We start from the raw sequence: 19,979 nt of genomic DNA, 5'->3' as shown, positions 1-19,979 counted from the left end.
ACACTCGTTAAAATCCGGTTTTGGTAAATCTAACAAGGGGTCGTGCACTATTGCATTAAACCAATCCCCACGTTATTTACTTAACAAAGGTTAAGTAAAACTAATGAGTAGAATACCGAGACCCGATTTCGAGCAAACTTACTTTTCAAAATCCGTTACTTCAAGTTCTTAAATATTTACGTTTTAAACCTCAAACTTTGATTAATTATTTAACTTGTCATTTTATTTTATTTTAAAGTCTTTCAAGACCATCTTCTAAACCGAAACCCTTTTAACCTAGACCTCACTCGTTGAACTTATTATCCCGGTTTATCACAAACAACCCTTCAAGTTATTTATTTCATGTGAGTACTTTTTCATCCCCCATTTTCCATCTTACATTTTGGGGGTGGCATTGCATACTTATTCAAACTCAAATGATTTGTACTTGTGTCTCAAACCACAAACTCTTTAGTATATGTTACTTAAACAAATGCTCGATTTGGTGTTATATGCTTTACATGATTACATGCTATATGTTTATTGCTTTAGGCGGGTTGGCCTCTATGAAACTATCAAGTATGATCATACGCTCCCCTAACTACTTTAGCTTAATTGCTAGTAGCAAAGGGCAACTATTATCCGAGTATATTTGGTTTTTACCATATAGAAAGGTGTCTCAAACTATTTACTATTTGCATATCTAAATTGTTGCTATTATTTATTGTTCCATACACGAGTTGTAGATTTCATCTGTTATATACTTATTGTTCAAAACTATGAAAATTGCTCATCAAAATTCGTGTTGACAGTTTATTTTATGCAATGTTATAGGTTGATAATTGCTTGAACGAATAATTGAGGAACGTAGCTTGTTTCGACACCACTAAGAAATTAGTCGAATAAGCAATATATATATTTGTTTACTTGTATTCAATTTGTTTTGTACGAACAAGATGTGTTGTTTATTGATTTATGAAATTAATTAGTTGAGTAAATATTGTCACTTTAATAGTGTCTTGTGTTCTTGGGCAATCCGTTGCACCCCGACATGTTCTGCCGCCTTTGGTCGGGGTGTGACGGTATCCGTCTTTGGTTCCATCACAGTCACCCATGGATCAGGTTGAACACGGTGGTGGTGGTGGTGGTGGTGGATGGTTAATGGTTGAATGTGATGTTGGCGGTGGATGATTGATGATTGAATGTGATGGTGCACGGTTGAACGACGATGGTGGTTGGTTGAACGCAACGGTGGCGGTGGATATTCGACTTGATTGGTTATGGTAGCTAGTTAAACGGCGATGATGGATGGTTTAACTGTAGGTGGCTGGTTATAGATGGTGTTGTCACAATTGAATGAGTTGGGAGTAGGGCTTTGTTATTTTGCTGTTAAGGGAAGATGATCTGGATGTGTTTATATAAAAGAGAGAGAAATAAATATTTTCCCATCTTACCCCCTCGTGTTATTTAATCCAATGGTTCTAATAACTTCCTACACTTTTTACGAAATATTTACTTTTTATTTTATACATACATACATACATACATACACTTTTAGCAAGGACTCGGAAAAACAACATGTTAATTTGTTAGTTTTAATAAAATATCAATTACTTATGAATTTATGATATATATAATATTATTTATTATAATATTATTTAATTGATTAAAGAGTTAAATATAATATTTAAACAAATTTCCAAAAATAAAAAGGGTGAAACGGGCTGGGGTTGGCTCAAACTCGCGGCCCCAACCTCAACGAACCTTAACACAACCACCCTAGCCATCTGGGCTAGCGTGTTATTTGATTATAACTTGAAACGGATATGATTTAAAGACACAGGCGCGAACCAAAAACATATATGAACCCTGGAACAATCAATCGGCCAAATCGTTGCATGTTTGGCCGATTGATTATGGGGTTAATGATGAACGAACAGAAACGAACTGACTCATATAGTTAATTACCTTAAACAATGATAAAAATATGGTCAATTAGATTAAACAGTCGCCGACAAAAAACCGATTAAGAACAGATTCAAGCAGCGAAGATAATTTAATTAATGGTGTTGGTATTGTCGGCGATGGAACAAGGATTGTGTGAGTATATTTAATTGTGTTATAATAATCGTTATATGGTATAATATTAAATGAGTTAAGACGGTTTGTTCATATAATCAATCCGTATCAAAACGATTGTTATAACCTAATTGTGAGTGTCGTTGAGGCCGATTATGGCATGAATAACAAAATGCATTGATCAATTTCCATGTTTCGACGAAGATTGTGGTCCAAGAATAATAATTGGGTACACGGGTTGCGATATGGGTGACTGGTATGGGTGTGGTTGATGGGTTAACGGGTTAGTTGGTTTGTATTTAGTAGAAATTGCAATATAGTCCTTGTACTATAAGCGTGTGTATGAAATGAGGTTAAAGTGTTGATAAGGGTTAAAAATTGTTTACCAACCAAATTTATTATGTTAATAAATAAATATATTAAACAATAATATTAAAATAATAAAGATAACTCGATAATTGTATTTTATTGATAGAAAACCCGAAAATAGAAATGGGTTGGGTAACGGTTACAAAGTAATAAATGAGAAAACCCGAATTGTTACATTAACTAGGTTGTTATTTGGATACAGCCCATCGAATTTATTCCATCTCTGTTCCTGATTATTGATGTTCCTTGTATTCTGACAGCACCTTTGTACTTTTGCTTAATCATATATGCTTAGCAACTGTATTCCTTGTATATTCTTGAGCTATTTTTCTTTGACTTTTTGATCAACCCTGTTTGGTAGGTAATATAATATTCCGTTAGTTGTATTTCTTGAATGTTTTATGGTTGATCAGAAATTCCTTTTTTAATAATATATTGCCCATGTATATTTGGATATTTCTAATGTTTTGACGTATCTTTTCCTTTCTAGTCATCCTTCTAGATGATAAGTTAAATCAATGTATTATTCGTTCTAAGTTTCAGAAAAATTTTTCAGTGTTTGAACCTCTAATTGTCCTTTAGAGGTAATGAATATAAGCATTCTAGTGTAATAACATGATCTCTGTGCTAATATTTCATTTATAACGTAGGGAATTAAATACTCTTCTTTGGTTTACAAAATCTCTCGTTTGAAAACGAGTTACAACTACTGTACAAAAGTTAACTAATCTATTTGACATTCCTTTGATATGATCTTGTTTGTTATAGTCTTGATTATTGTCAGATGTCTCATGTTTTCTTCTAATGCTAATGCCTTGTCATGCATTAATCTTGACTAGTTTTTTTTTCAGGCAGTCAGTTTTAAAGTGGCTTGTTTCTCAGCATGTAAAACATACTCCTAGTGTCTTTCTGCATTCTTTTATTGAGTGTCCTGATCTCTTGCAATATGCACATTTGTTTGTATTTTCTAATCGATATTTTCCAGTATGTTTTCTTCCACAAGTCTTAGAGGCTGATTTGGGTGCATTTTCTTCTTTTTCTATCTTCTCATAATCTTTCGGTTTCTTGGTTTCTTTGTCTTTCTTTTCTTCATCTTGATTTCTTATCATGCTGTTGATTAAGTACCCGGCTAATTCCATGGCTGAATCAACAGTTTGTGGCATATGGGATCATACCATGTCTCTTATCTCTCTTGGCAACCCATATATATAACGAGTTACTTTGTTATATTATGGAGTAACTAGATGTGGAACCAATCAACAATATTCGAGGAATTTAGTATTATATTCCTTGAGATTTGTACCAACAACCATGTGATTCCACAAGTGAGTTTGAATCTGATCTATTTCACGAATTGGACAAAATTTCTTTAATATGAGACTTTTGAATGTCTCGCAGCTTAGATTATACATTATTTCTCGACCCTTATTTTGAATCAGGGTATTCCACCATTCAAGAGCTTCTCCTTTGAACATTTGTGAAGAATACTGGACAGCTTCCTCACCGGTGCATTTGTTAATAATGATAATTGATTCTTGTTCTTCTAGCCATCTCATAGTGGCTATAGCATTCGTGTCTTCATAAAATTCTTTAGGATTGTAGGCTTTAAAGTTTTTAAAGCTACATCCTTTTTGGACTTTTAATTTCTTTCGGTTTTCGTCCCTTGAATTATCATCAGATGTAGAGCTATCATGAGCTTCTTCCTATCTTGAAAAAACGGATTTACTTTGAATTTTCTTGTTAGATTTTGACTAGCTTGGACTTGTTAAGATATCCTTGAGTGCGTCAAGGACTGGAGTCATAGCTTATTTCATCCCTATATTGGGAGGGAATATCTTTATTTTCACTGTTAACGTTTTCTTCATTTCCAGTTTTTTTGGAAGGATTGTTCTGAGAGTTGCGATTTCTTCTCTTGACATACTACAATCAACTTTTAAAGATAAGTCCAATATTCAAGGAATTCAAAACATATCTTTTTATTTATCATATTAACTACAAGAGTGCAAAACATTTATTTCAGCTACATTGTTTACAACTACTAAGATTCTTATTGTCTTATTTCTTCTAACAAACAATCAATTTCTTGATCTTGCTGTCCTTCTTGGTGTGTATGCCTTTCTCATTTTCTTCCATCTCTATTTTTTTCTGGAGCATTGTTTCTGCAAATTTGGTAACATCGATATCATAATGAGTTGAATTATCCTCAATGTGGTACATGCCTTTTGAGGAATTATAATCCGTGTTCAGATGTTCATTTTGATTATGGGCAAAGTAAGGATCCTGCATTGCTGGATAATTAAAATATTCTTGTCCCTGAGGATATTCTTCTAGATAGGTCATTACTTCTTTTCCCTTTGACATCATTGGTTCTTGAATCTACTTGATCATGCTCCATGTATATTTTGACTTGGAATGATCTAAGCTAGTGGGATGTTAGTATCGAAGGAATCTAAATCTTCCTCCATTGTTGTTTGATATGAATCTTCATCACTAGATACAGGAATTGGGAGAAGAGTTGTTCCCATAAATTCTTTTCCTTTACTTGATGGAGGCCGAAAAGATCCTCGATTAGATTGACGATCGGATATCTGTGAGAAGTTAGATTAGGTATAGGAAGACGCTCCTATCTTATCTGTACGGTTATATCTTATCTTTAACAATCTAATTATTTAATGATTGCAATTTTGATACTCTTAATTCAAGCATCTAATTTTGTTGGAATCAATATCTGTATAATAAGTTTTGTAACGTATCCATGATCAAAGCCTAGATATAACTAAATACCTAATTCGCAAAGACCGATGACTCTTATACCAACCTGTCACACCCCGACTTAAGGCCAAAGTGTAACACACGTTAGCTGAAATCTGTTTTGTAAATGTATCAGAGTTGCGGGTTTCTTTTATCGGAAGTATTTTCAAAACAAAATATTTAATAAAATGTCGGGTTAAAATACCCGTTTAACATTTACAAAGTATGTTTGAGAAAATACGTTCTTTTCAGCGGAAGTCCTTGAATAAAATATTATTATATTGAAAACTTGGGATTAAATACCCGTTTGATAATTCAAATACCCGTCTTTTAGAAAACAATATTATTTAATATCCTGAAAATTAAATATCTGAGCCACCAAATAACATTTAATGACTATATCTCCAATATTTTATCATGTCTTGCTTGTCTGCTTTAACTTTTCTGTTTATGATCAATTTCTTATACTGATTTCTGTTTATGATCTTTGCTTCTGATTTGTTACCTTGGACTTATAGTACCAAAATAACCTTTGTATAAATAACTAGATCAACGATCTAGCTTCAGACCTTTAGTTTGTTCTGTATAGCTTTAACCTTGATAAATCATTTGTGTATATAAAATATTTGAACCTTTAGTCCCTTTGTTTATTTACCAATTATGTGCTACATTTCTTCTTCAGGAAAAATCAACTATACTGAGTTTCTTTTTTAAGAAGAAACCTGTGTATATAAAATATTATATTTCTTAATCACAAAAAAAAATATTATTTTGACTATATCCCTTGTATGTAAATTCTTACGTTTCTTAATTAAGAAGAAACAATATTTTGACTATTACATTTTCTTATGAAAAGTTATATTATGCTTAACTATGGTCAAGGTTCGGGCTATACCCTCGGCTATGGTTCAAGCTATTATAATAAAATAATAACTTTAGGCATAACCCCTACCTCACACGGGTATTCGGAGTTAGATATCTAAAACTGATCGAGCAACACTTCTACTCTATATCGTGTACTAGCGTTTATACCATCATAACTTCGGAGCTTGGCATGCACTACAAGACGTGACACGCTTCCCGAGGTAAACTATGTGAAAGTGAAGGTATTTTGTTGTGTGAAATGAACATCACGTGAGCCCTTCTATTTATAGCAAAATTTGTGTTACTTCGCGTCGCGCTAACCAACACTAATAATGATGAGTCATCGCAGGGTTGCCACGTGACGTGTCACACATGTAGGAGGCCACTTCGCGTAGCGTGAAGTGAGCCTGGGCTGGTTCTTCGCGTAGCGCGAAGACGTACTTTCTTGGGTTCTGTGTTTTGTCCTTCGCGTAGCGCGAAGAATCAAGAGTTTAGATTATTCACTTTTAGTCCTTGGTGTTTGACAACTTGGCACGTCTTGATCTTACTTCCATTTTCCAAATATACCAAGGCGGCTCCCAAGCGGTCTGCGGCGATGCGAGCGTGCAAAGTGCAAAGTGTGTCATCAAAGCGCCATATTACGCCCACCGCCCGAGCCCGTGCTCGTGCGTGTCGGGTGCTTTACACCGGTGATGTGGAGGGAAACTACCGAAAATGGGTACTTAACAGTTACACGGGTATTTTACGTGTTTATACACGAAAATTAACATGTCGCTTCATGTCTACCTGTTTGATATACAAAACTTGTTAAGACCATACCCGATAACTGCTAAATTCGTATAATTTCATGTCATATACTCGTGCATCATGTCTAATATTTGGGTAGTTACAAACACTATTATTATAATGAATTAATTATAAAACTTAAAAGAGAAGGAAGAAATTCTAATTTAAAGCATGAGGAATATGCCTGAATGACAGACGCGTCCTGTTTCATTTCAAACAACTTTCTAAGACTTTATTTGGCTTATTAAAACCCCAAACGTTAATAACATTTTAGGTATAATCGATCGCAATGGCAGAAGAAGTAGTTGATGTCCAGTCCCTCCTATCGTCCTCTGAAAGAGACTACCTTGTTCGCAACAACGGTGATCAGGTATTCAATTTTAGCACATGTAGGATCAGTTTCACTGCTAACGAGAAATTAGGTTTACTCTGCTAATTTATAGATGCACTAATTATGTGACTCTAGTTAGATCATCAGTTTCTTATTTTTTTTTGGTTTGATTTCAACTCGTTTACAACTAGCCGAACCGAGCCCAAAGGAGGACGGCTCGAGCGGTTGAAATTGGCTCGTGTGTAAATTTTCAAGCTCGAGCTCGTTTATTAGCTACTGGTTATTCAACTATTTTATTTATATATTATGATATTTATTTACACAAAACTTTATAATTACGATTTTTGTATATAATATAGTACTAATAGATAAAAGATGAAATCTAGAATACAAACATTAGGTACAAAAAGACCTATATCCATGAAACTGATCCAAGAAATCACATCACTTGATATCGAAATTGTCAATATATATCTAACTAATCATCGGTTCACCTTGAAGAGGTAGGTCCCAGCAGAGCCCAGTTGGACCCGCAAGACTCACCTTGAAGAGGGACGTCTGCGCAAAGACCAACTGGTTCCGCAGGACCCACCATGCTCAGAGAGATGAAGACCTTACACGCAGTACGCAAGCTGTTCCCGCAGGAAAAGCCTCCCAATGGTGAAGTACCCCGCCTGTTCCCGCAGCTGCGGATACAAGCCATCAGGGAAGGCTACCCGCACTAATAGCAAGGCTACACGCACAAGGCACTAACTCTCAATAATTCAGTAATGTCACCTGAAGAAGGAATGAGCAAGGCGGGAATACTCCCGCCCAAATGAGCCAGTCCGTACGCTTCTGGAGGATCTTTTGTACTATACCTGCCAAGGTATGGACAAAATAGACAAGATCTGACCAAAGCAGCCCATGAACCAATCACAGGGTGACAGCTCACTGACAACAGTACGACGAGCAGCACGCTCTAGTACTTAATGTCACTATCAGCCGCTGCCTACTCACCAACCCTCATCGTGGCACGTACATAGCCTGCAGTTGGTGGAAAAGGAATAGTACACAGCCGGCCATGTCACTATCAGCCGCTGCCTACCCACCAACCACCAGCATGGCACGTGCGTAGCCCACAGTTGGTAGAAAAGGAATATTATACAGCTGGCTGTACCTGCTTGGAAACCTACCTTCGGCTATAAATACTCCAACATCTTGGAACGGTATCATCATCTTATCATACACTATCTTATACCATCACATATCTTATCTGCTCTAGCTATTTCTCTTAATATACATTTATATTCAGAGCAATCTAGTCTGATTCTCACGCCGGAGGGTGGTCACAAGGAGGTACCCCCCCCTTCTCAGTGACGAGCTCACGGTGTCTGTTTTGCAGGTCATCAGAAGAATAACCATCTTTGCCGGACCTAACCCTCGTGGGAAACATCTACTTGACCCTAAGATTATCCGTAATCTGCCGGGGTCACTTAGTGTTTCTTCATTGGCGCCATCCGTGCATAAAAGCTAGAACTAATTCCCAGTTTTTTCAAAACCTCTGGAAAGATGGTTAAGGTTACTCCGGTGCCAAGGCCAACCAGTGACCAAGAAACTCCGATAACCACAACCCCAGCTACTGGGGGGAACACCGGCGAGTACACAATATTTACGAACACTACCCCGGTTACCCAACCCGGGGCAAGTGCAGTAAATAATCCTCCCCTGGGATTCACCGATGCCCAGTTGGAGAGACAACAGACGAGGCTCCCCCGCCAAACACTTGATCAAGTTAAAGCGTGGGCGGAAGCACGTCAGAAGGAATTCCAAGCTGAGTTGGATGAACGCTTACGTTCACTCCAACAGGCTGACGAAATCGGAAGCACTCGACAACAGCTCAACATGAGTAATGAGTGCGAGTATGATAAAGATTGGGAAGACTCTGACAGTGACGCAAACCCGCGCCATAGGGCGAAAGGGAAGCGTAAACAAGCAGATTTCCACAGAAGAAATTTTGGATAAACCTTTAAACCAATAAACGCGGGTGGAAACCCACGTGACTTCTCTAAAACCTTCAGACCAACTGTTGCAAATGCGGGAACGTCCAAATTTGCAAGGGACATTGCGGAAGCAATTGCCCCGAAAAGTGCCAAACAAATGTCCAACATAGGCACATATGATGGTATATCTGACCCAGACGATCATTTGAACAGATTCATAGCGGGGGAAACCGTCAGCAATTGGACGGAACCCACGTGGTGTTACATGTTCCAAATGACGCTTGTTGGGGCAGCCAGAGCGTGGTTCGACCGTCTACCGGTCCATCACATCTACGATTGGGCAGACTTCCAGCAGAAGTTCAGCCAACACTTCAGTCAACAAAGAAAGTATACTGAAGAGCAATGGACGATCCTCAACTGCATCCGAGAGGAAGATGAGTCTTTACTAAACTTCATCACGCGCTTCAATTCAAAGAAGCTAAGTCTGGGCACTATTAGCGAAGATCTTGTTCGCGCTGCTTTCATCCAGGGCGCGGAAGACCCAGAGCTCATCCGCACCTTAACGGGTAAAGATGGCATGCCATCCATGTGGGATGCCATCATGACAGCAGCTAAACGCTTCGCGGAAACGGAAAAGCAACTGGGTAGAGATCTTCCCCAGAGCACAAACCTCTACACTCAAAAAACAAGAGAAAACAACGTCCTTACCGCCCGACAAAACAAAAAGAGGAAGCTTGGTATTTGGCAGTCAAGGGTAAACTTTGACACCTCATCCGGCTCGCACCCTCGGTTAGGCGGAAGGGATAACATGCAGTCGTCGAACCGGAACTCCAGATGGACGCCACTCACCAAAAGCGTCACCGAAATATTTGCCACCGAGAGGCTCCCATGGCCAAAGGCTCCAATAATCCGACAGCGTCACAACGCTGATCAGAGCAAATCATGTGACTTCCACAGGACAAAAGGCCATACCACGGAGGAATGCGTATCCTTGAAGGACGTCGTCGAAGCATTCGTCAGAAATGAGAAACTCACTCACCTCGTGGCGTAATGGACGCTAAGCAGGCTAATGCTTATAGAACCCCAGTTGGGGAAAACACAGATGAAACTGCAGCTTCAATGTTGGAGACTACATACTGCGTAAACAACGAGATTCCGAACCAGGTGCATATCGGCTCGAAAGGCTCGATGACACCCCCATCCCAAGAACATGGAAGGGAGCTCAATTACACAGGCTGCATGTAGATCAATTCCAAACTTGTAAAGAAAAGGCCTAGAGCCACTTCTAATGGAAATGATTCTCTTTATCACATTGACGCTGATGGTCTTACATTTATACTAATGATCTGACCACACTGATATGCCGGTATTCACCGCATAAATAAGTGGGGAAGTAAGTCGTTGCGTGTGGAAGGCGGAAAAACCCGCATAAACACAAAACGGCAAAAATTTCTAAGAGATGAGGAAAACCTTCACGCAGGTCAGTTATAGGTGAAGTTTGGTCATCCCACTAAATGAAAGTGACGGTCCTACCCGCACAACCATGATAGAAGAAACTGAACATTAACCTACTGACAACCGCGCGTCGAAAGGTTAACTTATTCAAAACACTGATATGCCGGTATTCACCGCATAAATAAGTGGGGAAGTAAGTCGTTGCGTGTGGAAGGCGGCAAAACCCGCATAAACACAAAACGGCAAAAATTTATAAGGAAAAGATGAGGAAAACCTTCACGCAGGTCAGTTATAGGTGAAGATTGGTCATCCCACTAAATGAAAGTGACGGTCCTACCCGCACAATCATGATAGAGGAAACTGAACACTAACCTATTGACAACCACGCGTCGAAAGGTTAACTTATCCAAAACACTTGGAAAATTGCTAAGTTAAACTAAAGTATGCACGAGCGAATCATATATTGTTTTTGAGGCAAAACAAGTGCCAAATTAAACTATAATATGCATGAGCAAGTCATGTAACGTTTATAAAGCAAGTCATTAAGTGAAAGTGACGGTCCTACCCGCACAAACATTTATATTTCATAAAAAATTCAAACATTACAAGAATGGCCAGGTATCTACCCGCCTACAGTAATGTAAATCTATCCTAACGGTGGGAGGGGATCTCAAGGTTCAAACTTCAGGACCACTCCCTCCAAACCCACTTGAACCCGCACCATCAGTTGGCTGTGGCGGTTCAAGGAAAGCCTTGAGAATAGTTAGCCCATCATCAGCAGCAGCAATTTCGTTCACCTTCTCCACCACCGGATGCGGGAAGGCAGCATACTGGTTCACTGCTTGGTCGTAAGTAGCTTCAGTGTCCACATCATAAAGAGGGAAGTTGGAAGGCGGGATGCCCTTCTCAACAAACCCCAGACCAAGCAAGAAACCAGCCTTTTCCCCATCCTCATTGGAAGCGTTGAGGGCTGCGCTCATGGCATCATCATAAGATGTGTTCGTGAAGATCCGATGCACAACCTACAAAAAAAAATATGTATGTATCAACTTTTCTAAGTATAAATAAAAGCGTAAAGATATTATGAAGCTACGCATACCTGCGACAACGCTTCTCGTAGAAGCCATTCCTTGGTGATCAGAGCTTCCTGGAGGGCAGCTTGAGCTTGGTCACGGGCGCGTTCGGCTTCATTTTTGTTAAGGTTGGCAAGCAACACTACCTTAGCAGCAGCCTCTTCAACGCCCTTCAGCTTACGCTCAGTGTGGTCAAGCATACCCCTCTGGTCCAAGATCTCTTGGAGCTTTTTGGCATCTTCTAAAGCCAAAGCATCATGAGCCTGCTGAAGCCTCTCTAGTTTGGCTTTAAGCTCCTCATTCTCAGCGCGCAAAGGCTCAGCAATGGCTTCAGCTCTGGTGGCCCTCTCGGTCGCGTTCCGCGCAGTTTCCTTAGCCAACCTAAGCTGTTCGTTAACAGCTTGGGTAGCCTTGGAACGGGCCTCGAGCCGGGCCTGAACTTCAACCTCGAGGGCCTTGAAGGCCTTTTCCTTCTCCGCAGCAATGGCGGCAAGTCTCCTGTTCTCCTCCCGGATAGCCCGCGCCTGAGCCACTTCCTGGCTACGCGCCGCCTTTAACTTGTCGTTTTCACGACAAAGCAACTCGACGCGCGGCTGCATCCGGGCAAGGAGAATCCGAAGCTCATTCGTCAGCCTACCCTCCTGGTAGCTAGACATGGCTTCCCCCAACGCACCACTTGGGGCTGCGTGACGTGCCCACTCGACGCAGTCCACAGCCGTTCGAAGGGTTGTTCCCCGGTGGATGTTCCACCGTGGAACATACACCTCATTGGAATCCGAAACTGCAAAAACAAAAAGCGGTTAAGAAAAAATGATAATAAAAAAAGAAGATAATAGGCCAAAATAACCCTACGCACCTGTAGGGTCGACAACAGGCCGGTAGCCGCCAAGCCCATCACCTGAACCTAAGGGATATCCATCCAAGAGGTCAGGCAGATGGGAAGGAGGCAGAGATTGGCTAGAAGCCCCAACCCTGAACATACCTGATGAACCGGCCGGGGACGAGGTAGTCGCCGGTGCCGGAGGCACGGTTGAAGCCGCCGCGGTAGAGACCATCGGAGGTGAACTCACTGGAGGTGAACTCACAACCGAGGCCGCCGCTGCGGAGGAGCCCGCAAAAAAAATCACCGCCGGATCAGTGAAGGATGCAGTAAAGATGGCACTGACAGCCGGCGGAGATGACGTCACAATTGGAACAGTTGCCTCAATGGGATGAGCAACTGAACCAACACTGCAAACAGGCGCAGCCGCCTGGGTCATCGCCTCGGGTAGATTGACCAAACCTACCGTCATGGGTCCAGAGATGCTCCTTCCCGCTCCACTCTGGAATGCGGTTGCATCCACGCCTGCATGAAGAAAAAATATTAAAAACAATGGCGGAAAGAATTGCGGGTAAGATTAATTTATACTTACGAGTTTTCTTGAGCTTGGAGGTTCTGACAGGCGGGGACGAACCCGATGGAGCCGGCCTCTTCACGCCGGTCACCGTCGTCGTACTGGGCTGCCCGGAGGTGACAGCTGTCTCAAACTCCGGAACAGTGGTCTCACCATCACCAGGGTTCCCCACTGCCTCCTCGCTTTCGGTCTCCGAGTCGGACCGATTTCCCTGATCGGCGGTGGAGGCGACCTTCGCCTTGCCCTTCACACCGGCAACTTTCTTCTTCCTCACGAAGAAAGGCCCATCTGCAAATCCCTCATCAAAAGATGATAAAATTAGGGAAACTCCAGCAGAGGTTTGAGCATAAAGAGGGCGAGGGTTAAAGAATCCCTTACCTGGCCGCGTGGCGCTCAAAATCTCGTGGCCCGGCCGGTAGACCTCCACGAACCTATCCGCCGTTTGCTCCAGGATGGGCAACCTGTTCTCATCAAGAGCACGAGTACCCAGCCGAGCGGGACCACCGCTCTCACGCGGTTGCAGAAGAGATTGCAAGTTGTTTCCCTCTGAAAATAAACAGAAAAACAGTTAGAAGAAAAACCCTAAATCAGCAAAAAGAGATGGAGCATACCGTAGGGAATAGAATTCGAACCGTATTCAAGGATGATAGGTACTTGCGGCGTCCCAGAACCGGCATCCTTCCATACCCGGCTCATCCCAAGCATCACCATCCCAGACTCCGCAAAGCGGTAAACCGGAGTCTGGATCCGGGAGATCTTGGTAAACCATTCAGTCTCCTGGTAGTTGGAGGCGTGAAGGTTGGGGAGTGCTCTCCCGTTCTTGAACGTCATCGCTATGGGGACGACGCGAGCGGAGATATAGAAAAACTCCCGCTTCCAAGACCGAAGACTGCGCTCGGTAGCACAGATCTTCAAACCCTTGATCCGAGTGACCAAGGTATACCAGCCCTGGATGCACCTCCAGGAATAGAAGGTCATCAGGCGGTCGACGCGGGGCTCAACGCCCAGAATGCGGCACACCCATTCAAAGTGGCGAACCTTTGCGATCGCCATCGGGTGCACCTCCGTCAAATGTACACAGTGTTTCTCCAGAACACAGTATACGAACTTCGTTAATGGGAATCTGAGATTCCCATATAGGAAGGATGAGGCATAAACCCCTATCTTACCCTTGGGGGCATCGTACACTGTCTGGTGAGGCTCCGGAAACTCAGGCTCGTAAGGATCGAGCATGAACTTCTTGACGATATAGCTGTATAGATCGACATAAAGAGCACACTGGCACTCGCCAGCAGTACTCTTATCGTCCTTGTCAGACGCGGACATCGGGTTCTCAGGGTATACGTCGGACTCTTCGGCAGTAACCTCAGGATCATGAGTAGAAGACATTTTGCAGGTATGAAAGAGAACGATTTCAGGAGAATGCTCGGCGGAAAAGTTAGAGTATTCGCCAGAAATCGTTTAGAAGAAGAAGAGTGAAGTGAAGGTGTAAGTTGAGATGCATCTTCTTCCCCCTTTATATACCCATCGCAATGAATGCGATGAATTTAATGCGGGGGAGAGGGAAAAGCGCAGGCACAATGAGACAACGACACGTGGAAAGCAAGCTGGCAACAGCTGTCGACAGGACGCGTGCCGTAAAATTCGCGCCCACGCGCCCGAAAACTCGCGCCCACGCGCCTGAAAAAGCGTCTGGAATGACCATATACTGTCACGTCGCCATAACTGCCTGCACGTCCTGAAACTGTCAGAAGAAACTGTCAGACGACGCTAACGTCCCTTCAACAGTTTGGACTGTTCTTATCCTCACCAACTCTTCGAATTTCAAAAAGATTCAAAGATTCAAAAATAAGGGGAATATACCCCCTTACCTTGGTAACCAAGAAACCGTAAGACAAGTGCGGGTACAGTGTCAAGGCGAAACCCTTCACATACTTAGCACCTGCAGGGAATTGAAGCCAAGAATACCTTGGTAACCAAGAAACCGTAAGACAAGTGCGGGTACAGTGTCAAGGCGAAACCCTTCACATACTTAGCACATGCAGGGAATTGAAGCCAAGAATACCTTGGTAACCAAGAAACCGTAAGACAAGTGCGGGTACAGTGTCAAGGCGAAACCCTTCACATACTTAGCACCTGCAGGGAATTGAAGCCAAGAATACCTTGGAAGTCAAGTAACTATAAGACGAGTGCGGGTACAGTGTCAAGGCGAAACCCTTCACATACTTAGCACTTGCAGGGAATTAAAACCAAGAAGGATCTTCTGGGCCTTGCTTGTGGAAAGGGAAATAACATCCCCGCATAGCGGGAACGTTGAGAACTAGATTGTTTGAAGCTCCAAGATGGAATTGGTTGTTTAACATAATTGATCACTATGTCTAAAACTACCAAAACCTCGTGGAGAATCTACACAAGTGAAACTCAACGCTCCTAACTTGTGAGGAGGTTACACACCTACCCGCATCATACCCAAAGATCAAACAGAAAAGTCGGGAATTTCTGCACGTGACATTAGGAAAACCGCGGGAAGAATCCCCACGGAAAACCTAAAAACTAAAAACCCACTTCAAAACCCTTTGCTTAAGTCCAAAAGTTCACCTCACTTATTAACAATTCATGAGAAGAACATTGGACTGGGGGGACTTGAAGAGGTAGGTCCCAACAGAGCCCAGTTGGACCCGCAAGACTCACCTTGAAGAGGGACGTCTGCGCAAAGACCAACTGGTTCCGCAGGACCCACCATGCTCAGAGAGATGAAGACCTTACGCGCAGTACGCAAGCTGTTCCCGCAGGAAAAGCCTCCCAATGGTGAAGTACCCCGCCTGTTCCCGCAGCTGCGGATACAAGCCATCAGGGAAGGCTACCCGCAGTAATAGCAAGGCTACACGCACAAGGCACTAACTCTCAATAATTCAGTAATGTCACCTGAAGAAGGAATGAGCAAGGCGGGAATACTCCCGCCCAAATGAGCCAGTCCGTACGCTTCTGGAGGATCTTTTGTACTATACCTGCCAAGGTATGGACAAAATAGACAAGATCTGACCAAAGCAGCCCATGAACCAATCACAGGGTGACAGCTCACTGACAACAGTACGACGAGCAGCACGCTCTAGTACTTAATGTCACTATCAGCCGCTGCCTACTCACCAACCCTCATCGTGGCACGTACATAGCCTGCAGTTGGTGGAAAAGGAATAGTACACAGCCGGCAATGTCACTATCAGCCGCTGCCTACCCACCAACCACCAGCATGGCACGTGCGTAGCCCACAGTTGGTAGAAAAGGAAAATTATACAGCTGGCTGTACCTGCTTGGAAACCTACATTCGGCTATAAATACTCCAACATCTTGGAACGGTATCATCATCTTATCATACACTATCTTATACCATCACATATCTTATCTGCTCTAGCTATTTCTCTTAATATACATTTATATTCAGAGCAATCTAGTCTGATTCTCACGCCGGAGGGTGGTCACAAGGAGGTACCCCCCCCCCCCTTCTCAGTGACGAGTTCACGGTGTCTGTTTTGCAGGTCATCAGAAGAATAACCATCTTTGCCGGACCTAACCCTCGTGGGAAACATCTACTTGACCCTAAGATTATCCGTAATCTGCCGGGGTCACTTAGTGTTTCTTCACTCTGCTAATTTATAGATGCACTAATTATGTGACTCTAGTTAGATCATCAGTTTCTTATTTTTTTTTGGTTTGATTTCAACTCGTTTACAACTAGCCGAACCGAGCCCAAAGGAGGACGGCTCGAGCGGTTGAAATTGGCTCGTGTGTAAATTTTCAAGCTCGAGCTCGTTTATTAGCTACTGGTTATTCAACTATTTTATTTATATATTATGATATTTATTTACACAAAACTTTATAATTACGATTTTTGTATATAATATAGTACTAATAGATAAAAGATGAAATCTAGAATACAAACATTAGGTACAAAAAGACCTATATCCATGAAACTGATCCAAGAAATCACATCACTTGATATCGAAATTGTCAATATATATCTAACTAATCATCGGTTCACTGAATAAAAAAAGATTTGGATCGTTAATCTATCAATTTTTTACTTTTCTTCATGAAAAACGTTTTTGAGCATAATTATGGGGGTTTGAGCATAATTATGAAAACATATCTGGATTTGAGCGTAATGGATTTTAACACCGAGTGTGATTTCTAATTATTTTGAGCCTTTTGTAAAATGGCTTGAGCGTGATTCACGTACCTATTGCACGTTAAGCGATTGTTGTATGGTAACTTTACCCTAGTATAATATATACTACATAACTTTGTTTTTAGGAAAAATGACCAAAATGTATATTTGACCGACCAATTCCCAAATTGCTCACCCTAAAACTCGTTGATCCGATCACTTTTTATTCGCTACTGAACGAGATTTTTAACCAATCAGATTCAGCCACTTATCCAAAAATCTCGTCAGAAGTCAAAAATTTTTCGTTGGAAGCCAAAATAAATCTTGTCGGACGCCTAAATAATCCCATCAGCTTCAACGATCTAAAAAATACTAGCGACCATACGGTTTTATGACGCGTGGCAGAATCTGGTCTGTTAAGACTCCCGTCGACTAATGATTAAAAAGTGATTGGGTTGACAAGTTTTAGGGTGGGCATTTTGGGAACTGGTCGGTTAAATATACATTTTCTCGACATTGACCGGTCAAATGGACATTTTGGTCATTATCCCTTATTTTTACCATAATTATATATGATAAAAGTTGATGTATAAATATATTAAATTTAAATTATATAATATAAAAGTTGTTTAGTCTTGCAAGCTGGCTCGAGCTCGATATGTGAAGCTCAAGCTAGAGCTTGTTTATTAAGTGAGCGTCAATAAAAGCTTGAGATCGTTTAAGCTCAGCTTGATTTGAGTTTCTAACGAGCCAATCTCAAGTAGCTCATGAGTGGCTCGGCTCATTTACACTCCTACGGTACACTTGTTACAGGATGTTTTCTTAATAAATTTTGTGATTAACAGGTTGCAGTTAGCACATTGAAAGGGAAAAAAATAGGCTTATATTTTTCTGCATCATGGTGCCCTCCATGCCAAAGGTTTACACCAAATCTAGTGGATATATACAATGAACTTGCTGTAAAAGGTGATTTGGAGATTGTATTCATATCAGCTGACGAGAATGAAGAATCATTTACTGGTTATTTCTCCAAAATGCCCTGGCTTGCTGTTCCATTCTCTGACACCCAAACCCGAGAAGCTTTAGATCAATGTTTCAAGGTCAATGGAATACCTCATCTTGTGTTCCTTGATGAAAGTGGAAAACTTTTGACTGATCGTGGGGTCGAGATCGTCGGAGAATATGGATCTGAAGGGTACCCGTTTACCCCTGAACGGGTTAAAGAACTTAAGGACCAAGAAAAATCAATCCTTGAAATCCCTGCTCGTGTCTCCATCTCGTGACTTTATCGTTAAAGCTAATGGCGATAAGGTGAGCAATTTTCCGTACTCTTATATTATCTGTTTCATATTTCATGATATATTATGTGATTGTGCACATTACTTTACCTTTATATAAGGTGCCTGTAACTGAACTTGAAGGGAAGACAGTTGGTTTATACTTGGTGCTGTCTACATTCAAAAGATCATCTGATTACACTTGTCAAAGTGTACAACGAGTTAAAAGCAAAAGGTAATGACTTTGAAGTAGTAATGATTCCCCTTGATGATGATGATGATGATGAAGAATCCTTCAAGAAAGTGCTTGAATCCGTCCCATGGTTTTCACTTCCGTTTAAGGACAAGAAATGTGAGAAACTGGTCAGGTATTTTGAGCTCTCGGTCCTCCCTATTGTAGTCATTATTGGTCCAGATGGGAAAACTCTTCATCCCAATGTTGCTGATGCCATTGAAGAACATGGTGTTAACGCGTACCCTTTTACACCTGAAAAATTCTCTGAGCTTGAGAAGATTGAAAAGGCTAAACAAGAAGCACAAACTTTGGAGTCGGTTCTGGTTTCGGGTGATCTTGATTTTGTTCATGGGAAAGATGGTGTTAAGGTGTGTTAATGCGTTATCGACTTATCGTATAACTTTAATCGTCAATTTATTTTTTTGTCACTGATATCATATCATTTTTGTAGATTCCTGTATCTGATCTGGTCGGTAAACACGTCCTGCTATACTTCTCTGCACATTGGTGCCCACCGTGTCGTGCATTCACTCCAAAACTTGTTGAAGCATACACCGAAATCAAATCCAAACATGATGCATCTGAAGTGATATTCATTTCAAGTGACAGAGACCAAGCTGCATATGATGAATACTATGCCGCTATGCCATGGCTAACCCTTCCATACAATGACAAACGAAAGCAGTCACTGAGCCGTTTGTTCAAAGTCAATGGCATACCAATGTTGGTGGCTCTGGGGCCCACGGGGAAGACAATCACAACGGAGGCTAGAGGGCTCGTGATACTCCATGGTGCTGAGGCGTTCCCTTTCACAAATGAACGTTTGGCTGAGATTGAAGCTAAGTTTGCTGACATGGCGAAGGGGTGGCCGGATAAAGTGAAGCATGCTTTGCATGAGGAGCATGAGCTTGTTCTGACTCGTTCGCAAGGGTTTACGTGTGACAAGTGTGACAAGGATGGGAAAATTTGGGCTTATAACCGTGAAGAGTGTAACTTTGATCTTCATCCTGAATGTGCTTTTGAAAAGGATAATGGGAAAGCGAATGAAGAATGGGTGTGTGATGGGGATGTTTGCTACAAAGCTTCGTAAATGAGTTTGTGTTATGAGGTACTACTAGATTTCAATTTTAAATTTGTAGTTATGTGATATTATGTGATGTTATGGTGTGCTATCTGCTATGCATGTGAGGGTTGATGAAGTTTATGTGTGTAATAAAACTGGTTTGGCTTTGGTTTGTA

General features: G+C 41.5%; 1 pseudogene across 1 annotated transcript; it reads left to right on the top strand.

Moving 5' to 3' along the window:
- Window positions 1–7,057: 7,057 nt before the first annotated feature.
- LOC143630445 (putative nucleoredoxin 1) lies at window positions 7,058–19,979 on the top strand (annotated as a pseudogene). Its single transcript, XR_013153167.1, has 4 exons — window positions 7,058–7,198; window positions 18,074–18,539; window positions 18,628–19,108; window positions 19,192–19,979. The product of XR_013153167.1 is annotated as a putative nucleoredoxin 1 (transcript).

The sequence above is a fragment of the Bidens hawaiensis genome, unplaced genomic scaffold (genome assembly GCF_021521415.1).
Source record: "Bidens hawaiensis isolate Kalapana, Puna unplaced genomic scaffold, B.hawaiensis_p1.1 tig00005663_1, whole genome shotgun sequence".
NCBI lineage: Eukaryota > Viridiplantae > Streptophyta > Magnoliopsida > Asterales > Asteraceae > Bidens > Bidens hawaiensis.
Note: the sequence above shows the minus strand (reverse complement) of the source record. Positions and strands in the feature narration are given on the sequence as shown.